Source organism: Dermacentor silvarum, chromosome 6, assembly GCF_013339745.2.
Source record: "Dermacentor silvarum isolate Dsil-2018 chromosome 6, BIME_Dsil_1.4, whole genome shotgun sequence".
NCBI lineage: Eukaryota > Metazoa > Arthropoda > Arachnida > Ixodida > Ixodidae > Dermacentor > Dermacentor silvarum.
Window position 1 is genome coordinate 51,154,907 of NC_051159.1, and position 27,420 is coordinate 51,182,326.

At 45.9% G+C, this 27,420-nt stretch overlaps 1 pseudogene; it reads left to right on the plus strand.

Annotated features, from left to right (window-relative positions):
• The first annotated feature begins 1,765 nt into the window (after nt 1-1,765).
• LOC119455497 (angiotensin-converting enzyme-like) lies at nt 1,766-27,402 on the plus strand (annotated as a pseudogene).
• The last annotated feature ends 18 nt before the right edge of the window (nt 27,403-27,420 follow it).

Sequence of the window (27,420 nt, forward strand, 5' to 3'; positions counted from 1 at the left end):
TTCTTTCTTTCTTTCTTTCTTTCTATTCTTTGAGAGGAGCCAACAGTCTGCTTGCCAAAGTTACCGCATAGCACGGCCATAAAAGAGGCAGTGCATCGGAAGCCATTAATTGTGATGTAGCGCACGCACGGACGCAGCACAACTTAAGCGGTTGAATGCCAGACACACCGCTTTACCCGGTCAGGGTCCAATGAGATCTGTTTGTTTGTCGACGCCGCACAGGGAAGCCTTTGTGCCAAACACGCGGGTACACACTTACACATGTCGTGCACTGTGCACTTCCGCGAGCACGTCGTCGTTATAGCGAGTGGATGCCTTTTTCTCGCGACTTTGACCGAGACCAGTCAATAACAGACGAAGCCGGACCGGGCGTCATCCAAGGTAAATATATATCGCGTAACGGGGACACACAGTCACGGTGTGCAAAGCAAAGAAGCCGCGACCGATACAAAAGAACGACGACAGCTGGTCGCACACATCGTGTAGTCTGGCGAGTCAGAGTTTACGAGCAGCCTTTGCCGTCGTGGTGTACGCTGCTCACGCATCCTCGAGCACGAAATTCATTCGAGGACAGACGTTCGTTTATTTATCTCCGCGGAGTCGAATGGAAGCCGGCTAGCGACGATGTGCCTGCCCCGCCGGCATTTCCATCCCGGCCGGCCTTGGATCAACACCCCTGCTGCATTCACCGTACGAAGCGAGAAGTGGTTTCCGAGTGTAGTGCTGCTGTACAGGTGAGTTACACTTCGCGCTGTTTTCTCGGAGACTTTTTCCGGCAAAGTCCACTCGGAGGCAGGATGAACGCTTAACGTTCAAACTAACTGTTAAACGTTCGAAGCCACATTTCAACGTGAGTGTACATCACTACGAAAACTGCCAGCTAGTGTTCGGTCGTTCTGTGGCAAGTTTCCAAGCACAAGTTTGAATATATACCGTGCTGAAATTGGAGACGAATGCGGTCAACTGTTTGATGATGAGAGTTCTAATATCGAAACGATTAGCTTCGCGCATTAAAATGTTTCTTAATTTTAATTACGGCATAGAGTTACACAGTCATTGCTTCACACGAATAAAAATCAGTTGTAAGTCAGCGATGTATTGCTTCTCTGCGTCTCCGTTATTTTTCAAACTATCCGTTCTCTGTAAATATGATAGCAGTGAGCAACTACAAGGTCCTCCGATCTCCCGCAAATTAATAACAAGAACAGGGCACATAATTGTGGCTGATGTTGCGTTTGAACAGTTAGCGCTTTTCTAACCTCCAAACTTTATTTAGCGACATATTCAGAGTTTAGCCGGTACAGACAGCAGGCCGCTTTCGCGCCTACCTGAGTACAACTTAGCAACATCGATACATGTAGAGAATACTGAGCTTACGGATGAAGAAGGACCGCGTAAACAAAGGGCCCATAAATCAGTCTTGCCCACCAAGTGCAAGTGTAATGATCAAGCCGTATAAGAACTGAGATCGCTGATAAACCTACATGTGAAATTATGTTTCGCAAACTATGCACGCACTGCTCGGCTTCGGCTTCTTAACCCAGGTGGGCCAAATTCATACTGTCACGCAATATGTTGGCCATCAAAGATACCCCAAAGGTCACCGCAGCTTCCCTTGCTTACTGGCTTTGCTTTTCCGAGCTTCTTAAAGGAAGACATTATCATATCCACCACCACTGTCGCAATCCTAAGACCTCTTACTTAGTGTTGACACTTCAAACGCTCAATTGCGTTAACCAGTCACGTCCATTGGCATTCTTTCAAAAATTCCTTGGTCACGCGGAAGGGGGTTAGCGATTGCGAATCTTCCGCTGCGGGTGGCGGTAAACAGTTGTCGACGAAATGTGTTTTCACTTACAAGGCACGACAGCCGCAGACGTTGTGAGAGCAGACCGAGGGTGGCTTCACTTCGGTGTCAAACGTTGCGAAGAATTCGGCGAGTTCGTATACACGGAAAGCTATAAGCAAGGTGAGTATCCTGTATATATGTGGTCAATGCCCCGCGGCATAATCGTGCAAATAAGAAAAAAAGAAAAAAAAAAAAGAAAAGTCTCCACAAAAGAGCATTTATTCTGTTTAGATCTTCCCGAAAAAGAAGCGCCTATAATGCGATTTTGTACATAAGGTTCGGTTGAGAGAATTGATTTCGGTATATGCGAGCCCAGCTGGGTGACCTGAACGATATAGGCAACGTAAAATAACCTGACTCAAGGATTCACGGTCGCTCCCAGGCTACAGGAAGGGTTATAATTATTGACGTCGAGATGTACTACGCTCTTCTTGGTTTAGTGATGATTGCTGTGTTGATCATGCGCGGGCTTACTTGTGGTATAGCAGGTTGATATTTGGAAACGAAAGTTGTGAGACGTACTTAATTTCTGGGTATAGTTACTTCAAGACTGGTCGCAGGGATTTACTCGGAATATAAAGCAGTTCAAGTGCTGAGTCATGTTCAGTAAGCGTGCATTGTTTCGTAATACAGAACTGTACTCAATTTCTCAATATTTGTGTGCTACTTAACATTTTCGATACTCAAAACATGGCGCAACAATATTTCTATCGCTTTTGAATCGCATACAATGGCATTGTCAGCGCTTTTTTTGCTTATATATCGCCGACTTATGTAGATTTAGTGCAATGAAGAGGAAGACAAAAATTGCCGGTCCCGGCTGATCGAGCTGCGTTCAAAATTTCACCGTAGCAGAGAGCAGCGCAAAGAACAAGTCTCCTCTCCCCGTGAGCGATATGCGTCGAGTTTGAGCGAGACCGAAAGAAACAAACACACAGAAAAAAAACCATCACGAACGGGCGCTCGGCCGATAATGCACTGGTTTCCAGGTCTCTGGCGGCCCGTGACCTGTTCCGGATCGCGCCACGGCGACGGCTGTCTCGACGCAGCGTCCGAGCCGCACCACACAGGTGAGGCTGTCGAACCCGGAAACCGGTTTGCCCCGGTAAAAACAAACTTACTACGAGCGCGCTCTTTAAAAAGCCAAAATCAGCCGCTGTCGCGGCGTCAGTGTCGGCGTCGCAGTAGCCACCGTGACAGCGCCGCGGACCAGGCGCCATCATGGCTACCAACCGAAGGACGTCCGTGGTCTTCGGGCTACTCCTGGTGGTGCTCTGCGTCTGCGCTCTCGGGGGCCACGTGACCTGCGCCGCCAGGGTACCCGTGGAAGGGACGCTGGAAGATGAAGACCAGGCCAAGGCTTACCTGAAGGACGTGGAAGGGTTGCTGACCGAGGCCTGCCTCAAGGTCTCCTACGCACGCTGGAACCACTCGGTCAACCTGACGGAGTACAACAAGAACAAATCCGTAAGCAGAGGTCTTTCCACGTTCAACTCGGAGTGACCTTGCAGAGGTCGACACTTTCACGTTTAGAGGCAACTTCCGTCCTTATACACCTTAAACAAAAGAAACAGCGGTATTTATTTTGACGTTCTCGTTGATTTTCTCCAGACCTACGGGTTATAACGATCGAAACAAACCTTGCAGGCGCAATTTTCAGGTGACTACGCTGTCTTGCTGATGAGCCATTGTCTTTGTATTTCCTTTCTGTGTGCGTTGTCCTTTTGTTGCGCTAATTTTCCTCAACAGCGATGCAAGACTAAGTAACTCAACAATTTATTCTTCTACAACTGCGATGTCAAACATCGTTTTGTAATGCGTATAACGCGACGCCTGGAGAAGCTCATTACCGACAAGATGAGATTACAAGAGCAGATTGCCTTACCCGATAGATCTTCTAAACAAAAATAATTGGAACACCTAAAGCACCATGACTACTACCATTTGCAACATGCCGGTACGACACTTATACCTTTATAGGGGCAATGACAGTAAATCTTCGAGCTTGAGTTATTCATTGCATGTTAAACGAGTCCCACAGCAAACTGGCAGAACATTAGCGTATTTGACGCGATCGAAAATTTGTAGTTTTTTTAAGTAGCAGTTGAACCGTCTGCCGTCATGCATCACTGACGTCTGACGAAATGGACATGAGTTGTGCGTGTTGGATGTGCACGGTATACGTGCAGTTACGTTTGCACCCATGCATCTCGGCGGTAAAACTGAAATAGTTCCTACACTCGTCCTCTTGTTTGGGCCGACACAGTTATCGACACAATGTGACGGCGCGACGCCCTTGCTGTGCCTTTGGGTGCGTGCAGTGCAAGTCGGTTCCGACGACGTTCTTCAGCTTTCCGAAATAGCCCACGAAACGTAAGGTATGGAAGCTCAACGCGGGACAAGGACCGCCGGGCTTCGGAGTTGTCGAACGCTTCTCTCCAGTAAGCAACACGTCCGACCCGAGCTTTCTCATCGAGTATGTTTACATCAGGAGCACTCGTACACAGCAGTGGGCATGAATAACCTCACGGCAAGGTGCGCACGAGATGGCTCCGGCACTTCCTGACGTCACAGAATCCATGCCGAAATGCAGGTCGCTAGCTGTCGGCAGAAAGGGCTTATAGAGGTAGCGAATTCAGATCGAATTTCCGGGCTAGAATGTCTGTCGGTCTGTCTCCTTGGCACGTATGTGCGTAATTGCTTGCACGCGACAAAATAAACAACGCTCGCAGCTATCCCTGGTGCCTAACCTTTTCAAAGCTGTCACTTTCGTTACCACTGCATATGTCTCTTTGAGAAAAGTAATAGGGAGATGTCGTGTTTTATCACCCCCTCATACACTCCTTCCTTTATTGTTTTTTTTCAGGTTGAAGCGAGTCTTGAGATGAGCGTTCTCAACAAGGAGGTATGGAGGAACATAACCAAGTTCAAGTGGACTACCTTCAGGGATGAACAGACCCGCACAGTGTTCAAGCGAACCTCTGTGCTGGGCAGCGCGATACTTCCAGACGACGAAAAACGGGAGGTATGACACCTTTAGTAGAATGGAAAGTTGGGCGAGTTGGATTTATTTTTCAAGTCTGGCGCAACTGAAGACGAATACAAAAAAGGGAAGAGGACAGCACAGAGGCGAAGGCTCGCTTACTAAAATATGGCTGTGCATGCATTGAAATGGGACTGTCTACAAATTTGCCATTTAGACAAGTTGCCCCAAGGCACTAATAAAAAAGGTAATTAATAATTTTTGTTAATTGGTCTTCTGAAGCTCACATTATTAGCGGCTAAATACGTCCACCTTGTCTAAGAACTCGTCTGCAAAAACGCCACGTTCGCTGCGCTCATTACATTCTTTATAAAAAAGTCTGTATGGTCATTAAAAAAATACCTGTAAATTATATAGATAATTAAAAGCTCCTTCCGTCGTGCCAGAAGGCGTGTGTTCAGTTATTAAATTGTGGTGCAGCGCACCGGATTTTCATCGCTAGGAGGCGCTTGTGAGGAGCAATTTTTGAAAAATAAAAATAACGAGAGGTATACAAAAATGCTAGATAAAGAACATGTATAGTATACCTGATCAAATCAAGCACGCTAGGTGACTATTTGTCGCCGCCCCGTTTCAAAGGGAATGCCAATAAATCATCATCATCATCCTCATCATCATCATGTATGCTTACACATCCTGTTTTTCAATAAATGTTAGTTGTGAGTCTGCGACCGCGTGCGACAGTTATTCATTTTGTCTTCGTATTCGGTTGCGTAGCTATAAAAAATGACATATTTCGCATAGCGGATGTATATCTTGACTTCAAGTGTTACGAAAGTGAACTACTAATTCAAATTAGACTGACAGATTATATATATACTTCTGAAATTGAAAATAGGTCAGGCTTTCCGCTAGCGGGAACTTCATAGGCAAGGAGGAACTCAGGAACGCAAAAAGGTGGTTGGCAATGCCATCTCACCGTTGTGTCATGGATCTTTACAACGTGTGTTCCGCGATAGTTTAGTGCTTGTTATAGTTCATTAAGTCCTTCTGATCGAGTTTAAATGGAGGAAACCGATACATGCAAACCTACATCGCACAAATAGATGAATAAGAATTTCGGAAAATTCGCGTATAGCCAAACCAGTAGTTTCACGTGGAGCTATTAGCATAATCTTGATCACTTTAAATTCCGCGACGTGTTTAGTTTACATGATTACAATACCTGTTCTTACTGTGAAATTGGAGCTGGAAACTTCATATATACTTTTTTAAGCTAGTCATTATCAATTTTCCAACTCTGTATAACTGGCGCGATTTACCCATTTCCGTTGACCATTTAGAAATTTAAATATGAGATATACTCTGCACTGTCACTGCTGTTAGAATTGCTCTTTTAAATGCAATAAATTTTATTCATATCTGTTCGGCAGTTGCCTAAGGAAAGCGTTTGTGCGTTTCGGGGGCTTTTGATTAGGCAGGCACGTCTGTGACATCGGGAGCGCCAGAAAGTCAGATTTGGAACTAACGATTAATTCGCATTATCAATTCACTTTTGTTTTTGTCTTCCAGCTCGTACAAATAATCGCCGACATGAGCCAAAATCACGCGTCAGCCAAGATATGCCCATTTAAACGAAATTGTACATCGCCCGCCGAATGTAATGTACCTCTGGACCCAGGTAAGTGAGCATTACATTTATTGGAAAATTTACCCAAAACTTCGAGTATACTAACGTGCCGAATATAAGAAAAATGGCAGTTCGGTGGCAGCAGAAATTAATTCTTTGACTGATTAAAAAAAAAACATTTATGCAACCAGAAGATATACACTGTAGATGGCGAAATGAAGGGTAGCGGTGAAGTGCAGTGATATATCACTGTATAGCTAGCATGGGTGAAGAGATGTGCACTTCTTATTCGATGCCCCGCTCATCGTCAGCAACGCTGTTTAAGCTGTATATAGAACAACCGTATGGTGCTGTGTGACGTCACATAATTGCTCTTTAAAGACAAGCTGCATAGTGTTACTCAACGAAGATGCGGAGTGCATAGACCGCAACGCTTCAAACTTAAATTTTACTTTGTTTTACGCACTGCGCGTGGTTCTTATACTAACGTTGCACTGATGAATAACGTTACTTGAATTCAACTTTCGCCCCACAAGGGCTCGCTATATGGACGCCTGAATCTGGCCTCCGGCTCGTCGTGTGAATCGTGATTTATTCCTAACGTTCTCAATGCTTATAAGAAGGTCACTGTAACAGCTAGAACCATTTTTGACATCAACATCTGGTGCTCGATGCCCGCCGTTACCAAACCCTTACCGCCACGCTGTGTGACTGTTTAAGCACTTAGCCGTCACTCTTAGCGCCCAGGCCAGGCGTCAGCTGCTCTCAGTACAGCCTAAACGTATGTGGCCACTGGCCGGGTTGCTAACTTGTGAAATTTAGAGTTACGCTGAAGCGCTGTACTGATTGCGGGCTCCAGTTGGCTCATAGTGGCTGTTGTACTCTGGCTTTGAATAAGTGTCAAATTCTTCGGTGACCCAAGTACAAAGAAAGCGTGAAAGTGTCGAAGGATACGCAATATAAGAGGGGCCCCACATTCGTCAGTGCGCCATCGCTTATAGTCTAATTGATAAAGTATCTAGACAGTCAACTAGACGGTCGTCTGCATGACGACGGGACTTTGCTGCGTGCTCTGGCTGTTACGTCGGCTATTTGGTGTCGAGCTAGCTGTATTGAATTGTAACTGTTTGCGCATATTTACCCAGTATATATGTGTTCTTTTAAATAAAAATTATTTGTCTGCGCAATGTGTTGTCTATTCTTGTCTTGCCGTTTTGCGCTGATCCTAAGCATTCTCATTAGGTACCAACAAGCTCAATTTTGAACCCTTCGGTATCATATGGAACATGCCTCAATCGATGTATGGGAACATACGGGTTTCTATTTATGAGTTTTATATGGGATCCCCATAAGTTTACGTGGCATTACTGTGTATGGGGCATATTCTTTTTTCCTCGATAGGGCACTCGGTGCTTATAGCTACTGTTCTTATTTTCGGCACTATACTGTTAGGCTACCTTGCTTACCACGCGTACGCAGTTAGCTCCTCACTCATGGTGACTCACGTGACTGACTTTCGAAACCAGTGATAAAGGACACGTTGGAGGACTCTAGAAACTACGACGAGTTACTGCACGTCTGGAACGAGTGGCGGAAAGTGTCGGGCAAGCCAGTCAAGGAGAAGTACCTCCGCTACGTCGAACTGGAGAACAAGGCAGGCCAAGCTCAATGGTGAGTGCATTTGCATGATTCAGTGAATCTATGTAGTCAGCCACGTGAACGACAGTCAATTCCGTGTGCATCAGTACTATCCCCCCCCCCCCCCCTCTTTTTTTTTTTTTGTGCCGTGCCGATTCGCTTTTAAGCATCAGAACTTCCGTTTCGCTACACCGTATGCAGTCTGTCGCGTTCGGCATTTCTCCTAGCAATATGCAAATAACTGAGAGAAAAGCTTTGACGATTTAGAAAGACAACAATAAGGAACGGAAGAGGACTTTATGGTAGCAGACGTTTAACATTAAAACAACTGTGGTATTTCGCTCATTCATTCAAATTTTGTCCGGAGGCAGTCGGGCATTGAGGAACAGTTAAGGTTTGTGAGTGTTCATTACACGTGACTATACAGCCAGAGAATTGGTGTCAACGTATGCGCAAATACGGGGGACTCATAATCACGCAACAGTAAAGAACCAACTTGCTTTGCAACTTTTCAATTGAAATAAAATTTGCGTATACGCTTGCGTTCTTCTCTTGCGGTCAGCCCGACATAAGTTTGTGATGTTGCGTAACCGGGAAAGCCCGGTAACATTATTGGAGACACGATTAGCTGCGTTTCTTGGTACTTTATTGTGGTGACCAGAAGCTCCTTGACACCTACTGTGATGTTGTAAAATAAAGTAGAGACTGCATGCTCTTGAACTAAGCTCAAACAGGCAGTGCCGACTTCGACCTGCAGGATTCGAGGACGCAAGCCAGATGTGGCAGGAAACGTACGAGTCCGAAGGGTTCGAGGAGAGCATGGCGCGTCTGTGGAAGCAGCTGGAGCCCCTGTACAAGGAGCTTCATGCATACGTCAGGACACGGTTGGTCGACGTGTACGGCGACAAGATAAAGGACGACGGTCCGATTCCTGCACACCTGCTCGGTAAGCCCCGTTTTCTGTCGCTTGCCACTGCAAACTGTATATACGGTGATACGTATCTCGAGACAGCAGACAGATAACAGCGTCAATCCTCTTGCGCTCTTGTGGATTCGATGCAGCGCTATATTAAAATTACTTCCCAAGAGTACGTACCATGCACGGGCTCTACTGAGTCATCCTAATCATAATCCTCATGATAATTTTATAGCGCAGCTCTTAGGTTCCCGTTCCTGCGGTGCGGCGGCGCCGTAACCGAGCGAACGAGCACAACGAAAGATGAAAGCGAACGCGGATCGCAGAGGGGGATGAAAGGGGCGAGGAGGAAAGCGGAGAGGAGGGTGCAGCGGAACCATAAGGTGGAAAGCTGAAGGACGCTATGGCGAAAGCGAGAGAAGAAAAGCGTAGTGCGTCGACGATGGCTACGAGATGGCGCCAGAGTAGCACGCATCGCCTGGAAGATTTGTCGGCGGCGGCTGCTGTGAATCGCGCACACGCGTCATCCACGCGCTGGATCTCGCGATCTCCAGATAAGTGAGACCGTCACGCCATACTTCGCTCCGTCTTCAACGTGACGCACGAGGTAGATTGTCAGCGCCAGCCAGCATATCGCGAAACGAAAATACTTATACAGCTGCGCTCAAATTTCGCATTAAGGAGTGTCGTAATCGTCGGTGAAATTTTTCATAATTGCTCACTGTAATATGGCGGCCACTCCCAGCCACGCTTCATATTACGCCTGCAAATTTCCTAATCTATAATCACACCCCATGCATAATCTCTACTACTGTCCTTTTCTGCGTTTGCCTTCCCCTGACCGCTGTTACTAGCTGAAGATCTTGTAAGTTGTGAGCGCTTTCACAAGAGTGACATGTAGACACGTTTAACAGTAACAAGAACCCAAAGTATGTATTACGTTCTTAGTTACAAGAGCACAGACACACAAACGCAACACAGCAGCGTCTTTGCTATATGCATTTTCTGCCGAACATTTGCGCCTGTTACTGCCTATCGACCATTACTTAGTTCTTTCCACTCTTTGTGAAGTGATCTGTCTGCAAGTCGAAGACGATTCTTGATATGTTATCCACAGAGGAGCATTCTTTCTTTCCGGTTGTTCGAAGTACGAAATATATCGTGGCAGAGAGAAGCTAAGTCACACCAGCACTCTTCATTGCGTCACTCTAGTCAACCGCCGGTTATTTTCCCTCGCATTAGATGAGCCGTCTAGCTTCGCTTCTTCGTGTTAATCTCAACTAGAATACCTGCTACGCGCATTTGCTCTCTAATCCACACTGCAGCCCTCCTGTCTCTAAAAGCTCCAGCTATCACTTGATGTATCCGCTCCAACACTCTTTGCAGGATCCCAAGATTCACCCCGATGCTTCTCTGTCGTTCATTAAAATATACGTTCTATTGGTTAGTATTAGTTTTCTGCTCCCTTTCAACCTTGTTTGGGCGCTTTTCATGGAACTAATTCTTCCCCTTCAATTCTTTCTTTTTTCTTCTGCGTCTCATCGTAAATATTTTGCGCCATTTGTGCCTATTTCTCGCGTTTAATGTGCTGCGACTATTGCTGATTGCAGTCAATTCAACAGTCTTGAATAATTACAAAGCTCATAAAACTTCCAACAAGATTTACTTAGAACCTGGTGTTTTGAATCAGGTCTGGCTCCTTCGTGAGGCGTGAGATTGCGAGAGATGCAACGGTGTTTTTTAAGCGTTTCGTGTAGGAAGCCTACATGCAAACCGTTAAACAGAGCTTGCATTTAGGCTCCCTAGTTTCGTGCTTGCGCCAGACGGCGACAGGCCAGCGGCGACCTGCACATAAATTCTCGGAAGGTATTACGAAGACAGGTTGACGTTGCAGGTCGTTCTGTTGCGTTAGCAATTAAATGAACACTGCAGGCGCATTTCTGCCGTCGCCGTCGCCGTGAGGTTCCGTATAAAGTCCAAGGTCGATAAAATCGTCGCTGCGCGCCGTATGCTGTATGTGCGAGTGAAAGAGTGCGAGGCTAAGCCGGCGATCGCGGCTCAATGTCGCGCACGCAAGGAAGGAAAGCGGGAAAGAAGCGCGCCGTCTTCCGCCGTGCGCAAGGCTCCGGGTTGGAGGATAGGTAGGGGGGGCAGGGTGTTCTACTTCGGGCTGTTGTCGATTTTCACTTGAGCAAGGCGTAATTTTGTGGTAAGTCTGCGGTATCGCGCTACCATGATCGGCGGCCATGCCTTGCCGTGTAGAATAAATCGAAGGCATTTTCTGGGGATTCGCATATATGTAGATTAAGTGAATGAGGTCAGCACGTAATCACCCAGCTCTCTTTTTTCTTGTGGCACCCACAAGGAGTCTTGTAGTCTCTCCGTGACAGTAACGTGCAAAGTCACTCAGATCCACATCCCAGTTATAAGACTATCTTTCAAGAAAGAAGTCATCACCCATCTCTTCTCAACACCAGGTTATATAATTTTTTTTTTGTCCGTGAAAAAGGTATTGCAGTTTACGGAATATAGGAACACTGAATATATTGACGCAGCAGCGCTGGTGGTGCCATCTTGGGACGTTTTTTTTTTTTTTCCAACCACAATGCGCTTTTTTTGTTGCATAATTGTTCTCACGTACAGAAGGAGAAGAAAGTAAAAAAAAAAATCTGTCACAAACAATTATGGGGCTTTCACGTGCCAAAAGCACCATCTTATTATGAGGCACGCCGTAGTTTTGACCACCTGTGTTTCTTTAACGTGCACCTAAATCTAAGTACACGGGTGTTTTCGCATTTCGCCCCCATCGAAATGCGGCCGCCGTGGCCGGGATTCGATGCCGCGACCTTGTGCTCAGCAGCCCAACACCATAGCCACTAAGCAACCACGGCGGGTGAACCTGCCATACGCTACTGATTATTGCAAACAACTCTTTTGCACCAACAAATAGGTAGAACATGCATGGTCGTATACAATATTATATAGGTCTGTGCGCTATAGTTGACAACAGAGCGTCACGAGTTGGCGCCACGAGCGCACGTCTGTTTCCGGTACTATATAGGTAACGCATTTACGGAGATGCAAGAACTCTCTTCTGCAAAAAACACTGCATTGCTCTTTCTCAAGTATTCGCCATGATAGCGTGCTCATATGAGTATAAACTTGCCAGTTCTTTGCGCTGCTGTATAGAAAATGTGAGGCCTAATTTTTTTTTTCCGTTTTTAAATTTCCCGCCAGACTCGAAACGGTAACACGCCAGTGGAGTTGGTGTCGTATGCTGCAGTGTATAGAAGAAGCTCTTTCAGATACCCTTTGTTGTTTTTCGCGATGCCTATGCAGGTCACATTCACTCCCAACACTGGCACGCCCTGAACGAGATCACCAAGCCTTTCCCAGACAAAAAGGCGGTGAACATAACAGACACTATGAGAAAAAAGGTAAGCGGTGCCGAAACTGAACATACATATGTTTGAGCAGGAACACTGTACTATTGAAGTGTCGGCGTAGTGTTCAAATATGTTAACGAAGGAATAATCCGTAGCAGCTATTAGCGCAACGACTTCTGGCTTCGCAATGATATTCTATAGGGAAATGCGATACGTATGTTTTTTTTTTCGATTTTGAAGTTTCCCGCCAGACTCGAAACGCTAACACGTCAGTGTGACGTCATGAGTTTCAAGATATTTTATCCATACTCGGGCCATCTTAGAGGAGGAAAAGTTTTTCTTTTTAATCTTACTAGGTTGACCAAATGAAATGTGATCATTGTTCGTTCATAACAATCAAAGCAATACTGACATGATATTTTTGACTCCTCTGTTCTTTCCGTTAAATGAAGGTCTGGGACCTCCAAACATTTGAGAAAAAAAATACTAAGCCCCAGGGCGCCCCAGATAATTTACTACAATACCCCCCCCCCCCCCTTTCTTTTTTTAAATTTACGAACCAGTTTCGTTTTTGTTTCCCAGAAGGGGTGTATGTCACGACGTCATGACGCAGTAGGTGGTCACGTGAGACAATGACATCACGAAAAAAAAGACATGTTGCAGCATAAGGGACCACCAATTTAAGCGAGCTGGAGTGATCGCCACAACGTCGCGATCTCTTCCTCCCACGTGACCACCTACTTCGCCATGACGTGGCGCCACCACGCACCTCTCCTGCGAAACGATACTGAAAATGGTTCGTAGAAAAGCTACTATAGTGCCACGTTGTATATAGTGACGCTAAAGAACGCAGTATAGCGAAAACTGTGAATCACGAAAGTAACTCTTTATTGGGCGAACCTGTGTCCAGAAGAACAGGCGACAGTCAAGCCCAACGATAGCGGCGAACACAGTCGACGATCGGCGAAAATCTGATCTGCGGGTCAAGCCAACACCACCTAGATAGCACAAGGCTTGTTCACTCCGATCCATGACGTCATGCTACCTGGCCCGAAATTTCCATTGCCAATTTAGGCTGGCGTGACGAAAGCGGTGACGTCATAAATCACTGTTGCTTACTCGGGAGCGTCTCCATTATATTCTATGGCAGTCGGGCCGGGTAGCATGACGTCATGGATCGGAGTGAACAGGCCTTGTGCTATCTATAGGTGGTGTTGGTCAAGTGCGTTGGTTTTTATGCATGACTCACCGATGGTTCCAGGGTAATCGCTGGTGCCCGCGTGCCTTCCACAAAGTACTACACAATTCGTGTCGCGAATACAATCTGATTACACAAGGTTCGGCGAGAACATGCACAACAGATAGAATCGACGATAACATTCGAGTAAGTTGTAATCATGCAGGCGCGTCTTGGCGCTGAGCGATATAACCTTAAGTTAGCGGTTGAAATGCAGTGCTCGAGAAAAGGATAAATAAGTACACGTGTCAATAGTAAATTATCTAGGGTGCTCATAAGTCTGCTAGTATATTTTCTAGGGTTTCGACTTCGAGGATCTTAATTTAACGCGAAAAAAGAAAGAGAATAGTAAAAACTGTCACGTCAGTATTCCTTTACCTTAGCAAAACACGCGCTTAGGCTAGTTTGCATACAGCTGAATATAGTTTTCAAACGCTGGCTTCCTTTTGTGCTTCCTCGTCCGAATTATTCGTAATTGTGTTTACAGAATATGACCGTTACGGACATGTTCAAGCTCGCCGAAGAGTTCTTCACGTCCCTTGGGCTTCCGGCCATGCCGGAATCATTCTGGGCCAACTCGCTGCTCGTGAAACCGAAGGACCGCGAAGTCGTGTGCCACGCTTCTGCCTGGGACTTCTGTGGCACCGGGGACGTCAGGTAGGCCTAGGCTTTTGGCGCTCTTTGGCCATGATTGGCCCTTGCGCCACAAAACACCACATATCATCAGGCATAGCCTTGCTCAGCCCGCGCGTAACAGCTCGCCGGAAATTAGTCCTATACAGTCTCGTTCACGTTTGTGTAAGCTGAGAACAGAGAAGTGAAACATATTATTATTCACGGCAGAACCTTTTATTAACCCCGTGTAAAATATGTTTTTTTTTTTGGTCTCGCTTTGCTATTCCACCTTCTCGCACAGGCAAAACCGTTGCGAGTAGTAATTAAGCTACGCTAATTTGATCACCTGCTATATGCCAACAATCTAAATCTCGTGTAACGCATTATAATAGGAAGAAAACGAGGGTTGAGTGGTGAATTATTCACAAAACTTATAATTAAGCCAGAAAGTTTATCTGTCCTCATGCACCAGCTCTATCGTGTCCTCTAATTCTATTGAATGCGAACTTGGTGTCGCGTACAGTCATCCTAAATTGTGGCAAACATTGCCTATAACGGCCGTATGACGTGCTGAAGCACTTGCTTAAGAAATTTTTGACAGGGCCCGTAATTAACTGGTGCTCTTTAAACTTTTCCCATACACATCGCCCGTAACGTACCACCTTTTCTCTTGAAATGGTAATTTGGCGGCACGTCGACTTCTTTCGGGAGATTGGTAAACTCCCGACGCTGTTTGGAAAACACTCTTGTAAAGCTCTGCATCCCTTGTGTAAGTAATTTGCTGCAAAGGCTGTAATCAACCGGCACAATACAAACTTTCTGTAATGGTCTGCCATGGCCCCTATTTTACTCGAATATATAATTGCGGCCCCATTTGGTTCTCTCACAGTAGCGGGGGAGACAATATAAGCTCTTTATGTAATGCCTCTAACTGGCAGAAAACTAGGTTTCGGCAATTTTCATTTGGCCCCTATAAGTAACCCACACACTTCAAAATTTTCGCACACATAGCCCATAACGTGTCCTTTATTTCCTCTGTAAGTATGAACTCGCTAAATAATGTAGTTCTTTCAGTACACATTGAAACCGGCATATGACGTTTCCGAACGTTTATATAGTCGCATTAACACATTCACTGTAGCAAAAGTCTCGGTAGGATTGATTTAGCCAAGGTAGTATTTGACAGCCTCGCTCCCCAACCCCCTTTCTGCCTTGTTTTTTTTTTTTTGACGCTATCCGTCATGGCTATAATCCTGACACTTTTGATGCGATCATTGATGACCGGCTGTTCACATAGACTGAAATATTGTTCCACACTCCTACCGCTGTATCTTGTGTCCAGACCGAACGGCAACGAAAATCATCCTGGAGCAGAACTATCTCTCTCACTTCAAAGACTTGGTACATTCTCGAAAAAAAAAAAAAAACATGCAGGCGAAACTACATTACTTTCTCAACCAGGAACTTTCTCGTAAAACCAAAGTGAACAATTATTCTACGCACAACTGCACGGGGACTAACTCGAAAACAAAGATCCCGAGACGATTTCCCACACTGCGTGAACAGCGCTCGTCTACTCTTTCGTCACAATAACCACACTCTTCGTGCGCTCTATTCCTTACTCAGGATCAAGCAGTGCACGCAAGTGAAGGCTGACGACCTGCGTGTCGTACACCACGAGATGGGACACATCGAGTACGATCTCCTCTACGCACGCCAGCCCATCTTCTTCCGAACAGGAGCGAACCCAGGTGAAGTTAAAAGAAAAAAAAAAAAGAAGGAAAAAGAAGCTTTGCCAGCTCAGTGCCTCTAAGCGCTTCCGACTTCATACCACGTGGTTCAGGGGCACGCTGGAATAATAAACGGTGCCAAGCACGCTACCAACGTTTGTTAATCGCTGCTTTAACGGGGCTTGCCACTTATACGATCATAGACGTGGTCCTCGCTGAAAATATCTGGACCGATCGAGTTCGCAATGCCTTTCGTTCGCAAGAACTCTCGGCCATTGGCTGGCCGCATTCACTAATATTATGTCCAGCGTCGGGATTGGCTACGATATCCTCTTACGAACATTTCTGGAGTACAAGCTTTTTGTGAATACGGAACCTCTTATTCGGCTTTTATTTCTGTGTCCAGGCTGTCTGCGCACTTACGACATTTGTATAAATATTATACAATAATATCTAGAGATCCTGTATTGAAAGTTTCGTAGCATAATAACCAATAAATATAACGTCACCTTGTAGTCACGCGGTGAGGAAGCGAACACTGCCAAACGTGTGAGTAAGAGTCAAGGCGTATTTTCATAAATGTCCTTTTACGCTATAATTGTTTCGTAAGAAAAAATTGCAACCAATCCTGATGGTGGAAATAATATTAGTGGAGGCGACCGGCCCGTTAACGGCACAGAGCATGTACGAACGAAAAGCCTTCAGCCCTACTGAAAAATCCCCGTGTTCCCCATAACTCCTATATCCAATAACATCATATGACATATACGAAAACCGGTTTTTGTATGGGATCCTATATGTTTCATATCGGATTATTTGATATGGGAGCTATCGGGCATATGGATTTTTCAATAGGGAGGACTCGGTCCCTAGGTTTTTTATGGGTCAAACATGTGGCCTGAAAGACGCGGAACATCCAATGCACAACGATATCTGCAAGCACAGTCTATAGATCGTCGAGATATCAACTCACGGGTCAAGTCTGTCGGCTATTTTATGCATGCATCGACGTAGTACATTGCAAAGTAATCCCTGGTGCTCACGCAAATGATAGAATCTTCAGTCAACCACAAAAGTTTATGAACCACGGAATCTCAGAAAACGTTCAATTTCCGAGCAGCCTGTAACTGTGACCAGTAAAACCAAAGATCACAATGTTGTTCACATATACTGGTAGAGGCCTGTAAATGCGAATATACTCGGCTGCATGGTGAGGCTGCGCAGATATTCAGCTTTTTCTCAGATCTCATGTTCCGAAAAATTTCGTGGTTGACTGTACACCAGTATTCACGTCGCCCGCGCGCGCGCGCATTCTGATTAGACAAGACACTAAATGGTTATGAATCCGCGATAACATTCAAGGAATCTTCGATACTGAAGTCCCTATATAGTAAAAGTACCGCCATCTACTCTTTCCTCCGTCGTCTCCTCTCCTAAAGCGCTTGCTTTTTTCTTTATTTTTTTTTTTTTTGCTTGCGAAAGCAAGTTGACGGTGGAGTCCCTAGAAAGTCCACGTTGAAACTTTCAGGCCGGGCGCGCGCCGCCGCCGCCGCCGGAGACTGCGGCTGCGCAGAGGTACTTGGTGCACAAGCATTACAAACTACACGTTGTGAAGTGCTTGTGAAAACGCATTTACCGGAGAAAAAATAGTGGGTTTCCATTGGGTTACCTCAATGTTCAAGAGCCAATACTGTCGTAATAGTGTGTTAAATATTAGGTATTTCATTTGTCGTACAAAATACATCTGCAGGTTTTCACGAGGCGGTTGGAGACACGATAGCCCTCTCCTTCACCACCCCGAAGCATCTGCACGCCATCGGTCTACTGGAGGAGGACCCGGATGATAACGGTAAGTGTTCTAACTATAGTCTAGCTACAATCACCGCAACCGGGAAAAAATGCATATTATTTAACTATGCAGAATATATTAACCGTCATGGAAATGTCACGCAAGTGCTTCACTATATCATGCAGCTCAGCGGCAGCGAGAAGGCAGGGCTCTTGCCTCGCGTAAGTATACACGTAACGATCAGCAAACGTCATTATGCCGTTGGAAAGGTATCGCTCTGTTTCCGCCTTTGATCGCTACGATGAGTTCTCTGTTGGGTGCCACAAACCAGTTCTCATGTATACGCACAGACTGATATTATAAGTATTTCTTAGGCATATGGTAATTTCGTACTTCACGTTGAGACGGCTGATTGTATGCAATATCTAGCTTCATATACAGTTGTCTTTTGACGACTTCCTTTCTTCTGTAAAAAAAAAAATAAAAATAAAAAACGCGATTAATAAAGCGAAGCTTTCCTTGTATCTTCCTTCTCCTTTTCCACTGCTGCTGTTGTCTGGCACGCCGCGTCAGGTTGCGGGTGGAGGGAGAGGGAGGAGGTGCGTCACAGTATATATATATATATATCCCTTGAAAAAGGTCGGTCCACCGACCGAAACTGTTGGGAAAATAATAAACCTAAGATAACCGCGAAGTTGTGCTTCTGATTTTCCTATATATATATATATATATATATATATATATATATATATATATATATATATGGTGGGAGTGTGGCAGAGAGGAAAGGCGACGTGAAAAACTTGTATCGCCACAATGCCCTCTCGACTCTCGACTGCTGTAATTATCCGCGAGAGCTCCCCGCAAAAGCATGAGAACACATAAAGCCCCATCATTTAAATAAAGTTTAACGCTTCACGATGCGATGCACCGTGTGAGGCAATGACAGTGTTAACCTTCTCGCAGGATATGAACAATGGCGCACAATAACGACTCGAGCAAACAAGTCTGTGTGTTCTGTGTACTATGTAGACAAACACAATTGGTGCACGCCAGGTAACGTTTAGCATCACACCAGCCCTCTCGTACTGCAACGAACGCTTAAGGTCCGAAACATTCGCCGTCAACATCTCCGTCAATCATCGCTAATCAACGCAAACAGCACCGAAAGCTTCGCTTACGTCGATTCCCACAGCGCGTGGAATTCATATAATTTTAATATTATTATTACTATAATTAGCAGTAGTAGTAGCAGTAGTAGTAGAAGTAGTAGTAGTAGTAGTAGCAATGTGGCAGATATCTCGACGACTGGATGGGGTACAATCGCGAGTTATCGCTACAAAAGTAGTCATGATACTTGCATTTGCAGACACGAATGCACACAGACCACCGAGAACGTAAAGTATGGCGGAGCCAATAATTGATTTATTATTGAAAGCAGCACAACAACTACGAGAGACGGCGTACTGAAGGGCAATGGGTTAGTTTTGACTATCTGGGATTATTACTACGTAGGAGACCGCTCTTTTTTTTTTTTTTTTTTGCCTTACATCCCCTTTCATGCGCGGCTGACGCGATCTGGAATCGAACCAACGACCTTGTGTTCAGCAGTAGAACGCCACAGCCAGTGACCCACTGCAGTGGGGGGAGGGATCTAATTCATAAATTCAGTTAGGAAGTTAGTGACCAGCTAGGTTGACCATAAAGTCAGTAAGGAAGCATTATAGCAGTTATATACAAAGGAGTGTATCTCGTGGTGAAATAAACAAGGTGATGATGATGATGATGAGTATATAATAACGATGTCATATAACACGTGCTATACCAAGTCTGAGTATTGTCAAAGATTCATGCCATCGTATCACAACATGCGTTTCTTTGTTCGTTTCTTTCTTTCTCTCTTTAAGTGCGCTAGACTTTTCGTATTTTAACTCCTGTCATTGCAGAAGCGTTTGAGACGCTTACGGGGGAGGTTCTTATTTCTGATTTGCAACCATGTTGACCTTTAAATGAGACAATTTGCATTTGACCGCAGAGAGACACATCAACCAGCTGTACATGGTCGCACTGGATAAAGTAGCCGCCCTGCCGTCCTTGTACATTTACGACCTCTGGCGGTGGAAAGTGTTCAAGGGAATGTACAAGCCCGAAGAGTACAACAAGGGCTGGTGGGACCACCTGTGAGTGCAGTGTACACAGACGCTTTCTGGTCATTTCTAAACTGTGCGATTTAAAACATGACGCAACAGCCAACCTATCTAGCTCCTCGGTTAATAAAAAAGAAAATGAAAGAAAGAAAAGGAGAAAGTGGTTGTTCCGCCTGAAAGGCGAAGCGTCGAAAGCTATAGCAAAGTACCGGACAACCACACGAAGTAAGGTTCGTAGTTTTATCGGCTCTATAAATTGCCGTGAACGTTTGTTTAATAATTAAACTAGCCAGCACGGTGTCACGCGCGCACCGACAAACATGAACTGATTTCACTCAATGACCGCGAAGACTCGTCTCTACGATGGCGTGATGCAGAGCACCATGCAGCCTCGGGGAGCGAACGCTTCGGGCTTCTCGCTTCAACGCGTGTGCGACGCTTGAGTTACGATACCTACAACGATAGGTGCGCGAGATGACAGAGCAGATGAAGGGACCACCCATCTAAGTTCGCTGCAACTTTTCACCCGCCGCAGATTAGCTCCAAGATAATGCGTGTGGCCCGAGTACGCACTCAGCCACGCGGACAGCTATGCGCAGCCACGGCCGGGTTAGAGGAGGAGACGCTCGCTCACATGCGCTACTCTCCACCCTAGCGCGCGCTTGATCACGTGACCTCGAACACTGGGCACACGAAACGACGAACCGCATCAAGCCACTATCCTTCTCTGCTCACCCTCGCACGCTTTCTCGCACTCACAGTTAATGGCACACTGGGCGCGATCTTATCGCACTTGGACTTTATGAAGAACCTCACGAGAGACGCCGTCGGCGGCGACGATGGTGGCCAATGGCCGTGATGATGAAAATTCGCCTGGATTGTACATATAATTGAATAAAATGACGCCGCGATTGGTACTCGCGCCGAATATTAGAAACACTAAAGGTAAACACTAAATCAGTTGACACTGATGAGCAATATTGTCAAAGCTATATTTTCGTTAATTTCGCGGTATAGGAGGCGTAAGAAAAGAACGAAGACAAAAATTACGTTGTTTCGTTTTCCTTAATTGTTCACTAATGAGAATGGGAAAGAAGGGGAACTTCGTGTGGTTGTCGAAGGAATGATCGAATGATAGGACGCCACAACGCTGTCGCATCACAGCGCTCATGATTAGAACGATGACCTCTGTGTGTGTCTGCGTTTGCGTGCGTGCCTGTGTGCGTGCGTGCGTGTGCATGTGTGTGTGTGTGCGGACAGCGTTCATGCTGTCCCAAACGCCGCCTGTTTGTTTATGTTTTCGGTAGAAGAGCAGTCTTCACGTGATCCATGTTGTTTGATTCCACCAGACTGGAGTACCAAGGCATCTGTCCCGGAGTAGCAAGAACACCGGAAGACTTCGACGCTCCATCGAAGTTCCACATTTCTGGGAGCGTGCCCTACATCAGGTACACAATGAATGTCGTGCGCCAATGAGATCAACAAGTGCTCTAACCCTTCTTACGCGGTTCCCCCCCTTTTTTTTCAGGTACTTCACGGCCGCTGTGATGCAGTTCCAGTTTTACAAAGCCCTTTGTGAGGAAGCCGGGCACGTCGGACCACTGCACACTTGCGACTTTTATCGCTCGAAGGAAGCCGGGAAATTGTTCAGGTTATTTATATTCCTTTCTTTCTTCATTTATTTCTTTGTTTCAAAGCAGTGTAACACCTCGATCTCGTATTACGACCCGATTTTACCGATCACTGCAGCTTTGATGAGTGTTGTATATTTCGGTGAGGCGTCTAACCCTCTCTTTAAAAAAAAAAAAAAAGTTCTGCGGTTTTACGTGCGAAAACCACGATATGATTATGAGGTACACCGTAGGGGAGGACTCCGGAAATTTTGACCAACTGGGGATCCTTAACGCGCACCGAATGCACGGCACACGGGCCTTTTTGCATTTCGCTTTTGCATAGAAATGCGGCCGCTGCGTCCAGGATTTGATCCCGCGACCTCGTGCTTATAGCAGCGCAACACCATCGCTACTAAGCCGCCTCGGCGGGTGTTTTACTCATTGCTGTGTCCCCCCCCCCCCCCAAAAAAAAAAAAAGAAAACAGATAGCATATATGATATGGTTCTGCGATATACATGCTTTCAACATAATTGTATAGACGGTTGATAAGAACAACGTCAACGATGCCGATGTTTGTTTAACTTTTTCTTCTCTTTCTCTGTTCTGCATAGGTACAATGTACTAATTTTTTTCTTTCTCCTATGTCTCAAAGTTATTTTTATGCTTAATTTATCGGATATTAAATGAGTCTGATAAGTGGCTCATTGTTTTAGGTTAGGCTGAGTAAATCTGTTAAACTAAAGTAAGTGTTAAGTAAATAGTTACTGTGAGCGCACATACGTACATGGTTGTCCACATCTGTGGTGAACATCTTATTAGTATTCAAAACATCCTAGAAGCTGATGTTCAGTACATAATTACAAAAATTATTATTATGTTTATCGACACCATGATTACACATCGTATAACTAACATTTCACTCGGGAAGTAGAATAAACGCTGTAGTTTTACCGGCTTGAATACTAATGAGGTGTTCACCAGGCGCGTAGCCAGGGGGGGGGGGGGGGGGGGGCTGATGGGGCTTCAGCCCCCCCCTGAAATTTTTTCGTGCTGTCATGCACCGCCGGCCAAAACAACCACCGGCGCCGGGAATCATTGTGGATTTTGTCTACAATGTCTTTTTGACACTCGAAAAGACATTTCGGCGCGAAAATTGCGATCTCGGGCTGGATTTCGTGGAAACGCCCAGGCACCTGGAGTCACATAACGTAAGGAGCCCCAGCCGAACACAAATTTTCAAGGAATTTTCGATAGCGAGCGGGCGCGTCGCGGCATCTCGCAGCGGCACCGGAATCTACGGAGCGCATGGATTTCAATTCCGAAACTTGATGGGTATAAAGTTCTCATACACTTTTGACGCGAAAAGTACACTGACATTTCCAAAGGCGTGCTTCTGATTTTTAATTCTGGAACTTTCTGGGTTTAATGTTTTTATAAAATTGGGCCAACATGCACGCACTTGAACGCGCGTGTCCAAGCCGTACCAGAAATGGAAGCACGCGCTCGCAATCTTCCACACACACGAAAATATTAAATATCACCGTGACTGTCAGCTGGCATCTGATAATTTTCTCCAAACATTTTCAGGAAGCGCGCCCACATGTGATCGATAAGCTGGACCAGGGCAGGCAAAGTAAAATAAGAGAAAACAGAAGGAACTCAACGGCCTATTTAATTTGAGACAGTTCTTTTTTGCGGGCGGCAAGGTCTTGCTCTCCGTGGCGATAGGGACACTGGTCCTATGGATTTAAGCAAAGCCCCCGCTGAAAATACAGCTATTTCCAGAGCGCTTCTTCGCATGTGAGCTGATTGTGGAGATACACATCTGAAGAACCATTTGGAAAGTTGCCCCAGTAATGCCTCGTATTTAAACCAGACGAACAAAACCAAATTATAGAAATTTGTGGTGAAATTATCAAAGAAAGCCTAGATGCAAAAGTGAACGCTGCAGGCTGCTTCTCCTTACTTGCTGACGAAACGACGGATATTGCTGGAATCGAACAGCTTACTGTTTGTGCAAGGTACGTACGTAAACAAGGATGGCAACGATATCGAAGGAAGGAAGGAAGGAAGGAAGGAAGGAAGGAAGGAAGGAAGGAAGGAAGGAAGGAAGGAAGGAAGGAAGGAAGGAAAAAAAGTTGTCGCAGTTTCACCTGAAAGGCGAAGCATCAATTGCGATAGCAAATTTGTAGAGAGCTATACGGAGTAATGATAGTAGCTTTATCAGCTGTATAAACTTGGACATGCAGGAGCACCGGCAACACGCAGAACTGTTGTCGACGCCGTCGGCGTTTTGCCCGCGTTCGCTCAAAATGCGTGTGGCGTTGTTGACTGTTGCCGGAGCCTCTGATATAAATAAGCACTTGGTGCCGCAGCTAAACGTCGCCTCCCTTCCCTCCCCCTCCCCCCCCCCTCCTCCACGGCCTCTCGCGCGTCGGAAGAAGGCGCGTTTGCTCTACATATATGGTCATTGGAAAGAGACGCCTACTTCTGCAGCCCTTAAGGGAGCACGGCGCAGAACTCGCGTTTGTTCTCCGCCGTGCGTTCACTCCCCGTGAAAGCGCGCCCCCCTCGCGCCCTTTCACTCGCACATACAGCGTTCGGCGCGCGGCGACGATTTAATCTCCATTGACGTCATACGGAACCTCACGGCGACGGCGACGCCGACGGCAGAAATCTGCTTTTGAGTGTCCATATAATTGCTATCGAAATAATAAGAGGTGAAAGACAGAGAGGTTAACCAGGTTAAGTGTCCGATTGGCTACTCTGCACAGGGGGATGGGGTAAGGGCAGAAAAGATTGGAAAACAAGATTAAAAAGAAGAAAAGAAAAAAAAACACATCTGTCCGCACAATTCTATAGTTTTTCACTAAGTCCTGTTTCTTTTAAAAAGCGTAATAGTGCTTTTAAAGCAGTTCGTTCCGACGTCGGCTGGGACCAGGGACCAAGAATTGTGGCTTCCGTAAGAGGACGGCTGTTTACCTTGTCGAGTGTGATGCTGAGGAAACGATATCGAAGTGTTTTTAGGTTTTAGCACAGGAATAGATGCCCCCTCTCATGGAGACTGCAGGTTATATGTACATGTGTACAAACTAGAGCACTGCACGGGCTCGGGCTTACCCGAAAGCCCGGGCCGGCTAGAGCAGTTTTTTCACGGGCTCGGGCACGGCGTGTGCTTTTTGACCCGGGACCGGGCCGGGCTCGGGCTTTCTGGTGGTGTGCATGTAACGTGCAGCGAGTTATTCTCGGGCGTGTCAACTCTGAAAAACATGTATTTTTCGGTCTCGGGCCGGGTTCGGGCCGGTTTCGAGCCGGGCTCGGGCCGGGCCTCTGGCCTAAGGTAAAGGGGTGGCGGGCCGGGCGGGTAACGTAGATTATTTCCGGGCCGGGCCCGGGTCTCGCCATAAAAGTTTTGTTCGGGCTCGGGCGGGCAGCCCAACGTAAAAACGGGCCCGGGCCGGGCCCGGGCTGAAAAAATCGGCCCGTGCAGTGCTCTAGTACAAACTGCTGCATATTCTAGTCGCCCTTCCAGTGCCACTGCCAGCGCAGAGAGATTTTCAAACGTGAGATTACTAAAAAAACCACTTGCGCTTTACAAAGAGGAACGCATGGTTATGCTGGCGCTTCTATACGCCCACAGAGATGTCGCCATCAACGTGTCCGCAGTTACTGAACGCTTCGCTAAACCTCCCCGCCGAGTGAAGTTTATCGTTTAGATAGCGAAGCAGCAAAAATCAATGCCTGTAAAAATATCTGTTCCTTCACGTTCCTATATTAGCTCGTGATTATGAAAACGTATGACTGTTCATTAGCTTTTAAAACCACAGAAATTTTCACCGTTTATTGTAACAGTTAGCATGATGATCAAAATTATCCTGGGAATACAAAAATTACGGGGACATCAATAACCAATTTTGACAAACCTTGCTCATTGAAAGCCCGGCACACGCGGCGTTTCCCAAAAACGCACTCGGATGTTAGGTAAATCAACTTGCCGCATCATCTGTGACTTTCGTTTGTCCTTTTCTTTCCTTTTTAGCTACATGTATTTACTTCTTTTTTGAAACGAAGCAATAGCCTTCTTTGACTTTGGGTGCAGAATAATTGTTGCCGCTGTGCAGGCAGTTAAAATACGCATTTTCGTATTGATTTCTGCATTCTTTTTCTCTTATTATAGCCACATGGTGCTGTCGCGATCGCAGCATGGCTCAAATGCATATCACAATTTCTGAGATCACAGTTTTGTTCTTGTCTGGATCGTCTTTCTTTATACTCGTATGCGTGAAGTTTACTATCTGTGAATGCGCAACATGTTTATTTGTCTTGTTTGACGCATTATATACAATGACGTTTCCTTAGATACGTAGATTTATTGCAGACTTATACGTATATTTAAATATCTTGTTGCGAGGTTTTGTGTATACAAGCAGTGAACTTGGTTTCACGCGACACTTTCTTGCCGTTTATCTTGGCATTTGTATATTCCATTCTATCTTCGCATTTCGAATGTATATTTTGCGGAACTTCTGCTTTTTTAATGTACTCGTTGTTGCAACTATAATTTCGGTGCACTTACAATATACGACCTTTATATTGATATCAGCTATTACTGCCACAATTTTTGGGACATACGCAATCCATTGCAACGAAGGACAGCGTCATTGTGGTTTTTCCCTGGCCGTTGCATATGTACCAAAATGTAAACAAGGTTGTTAAATGACAAAAATTCATCAAAATATTTGTCAACTTGTTCATTTTATGGCCTTTACGTTTTTCATACCAGCTGCATGCACTGCTTTACTGGTTTCGAACTGATATAGTTCTAAAGTTCGCGTGATATTTCCTTTACTTATTAGATAGACAAAAAAAAAAAAACGCGGAAGCATTAATATCAGCTATTACTGCCACCATTTTTGGGACATACGAAGCTATTCTTTTATGAAACAAACACATAATTTACTTGTATTGACTGTGCGTAGCGTTAAATAATTCGTTTTCAGCACCTAATATAGAATGGCATTGGCAATGGCAATGCAGTTATTATTCATGTATTTGATGCCTCGACAACGTTTATAAGGAGGAGGCCGCGTTGCAACTTGAGCCCCCCCCCCCCCCGAAAAAAATTTCTGGCTACGCCACTGGTGTTCACCGTAGATGTGGTCGACCCTGTACATCACTGAGCTTGCGTTTTACGTATTAATTCCTTTCCTGCGCTGGAAACGCTCTGCACTGTCGCATCTTCACTTACCCGCACAACCTCCTCCATCACCCCCTCCCCCCAATCAACCCATCCGTTTATTCAGTGACGTGCTGTCCCTGGGCAAGTCGCGGCCGTGGCCCGAGGCGCTGTCCATGCTGACCAAGGGCCGTACGAGCGAGATGGATGCCGGTCCTATGCTCGAGTACTTTCAGCCCCTCTACGAGTGGCTCAAACAACAAAACAAGGGTCGCCCTGTCGGCTGGACGAGCACCGACTCCACCTCCTGCCCCAGTACGGAGAGAACGCCGTGAGCGAACGCTCAGCTTTAGGATGGGTTGTGGTCTGTTAGTGTCCACCTAGTGGGCTGTCCCCCTTCGCCTCCTGCTGATGTGCTGATTGACTGTGTTGCGGCACCAATGAGAAGGAGACCAGCGTACGACATCTCGCTCGTACGACTCCCGCCAATCAGCAGCGGCCGAAATGGACAGTCCACCAGGTGGACACTCACATCCCGTGAAGCGCGTGGCTGCAAAAGGACGAAGATCAAATACTAATAAATTGGCACGGACTTTGAAACCTTTTGCGTATTCAGGTCATTTGTTTCTCAAAGCCGTTAGCTAGCTAGATTTAATTGTTCTTCAACGAATAACAAAAATTGATTTCCGTCAGTGCAGTGTGATGGAGGA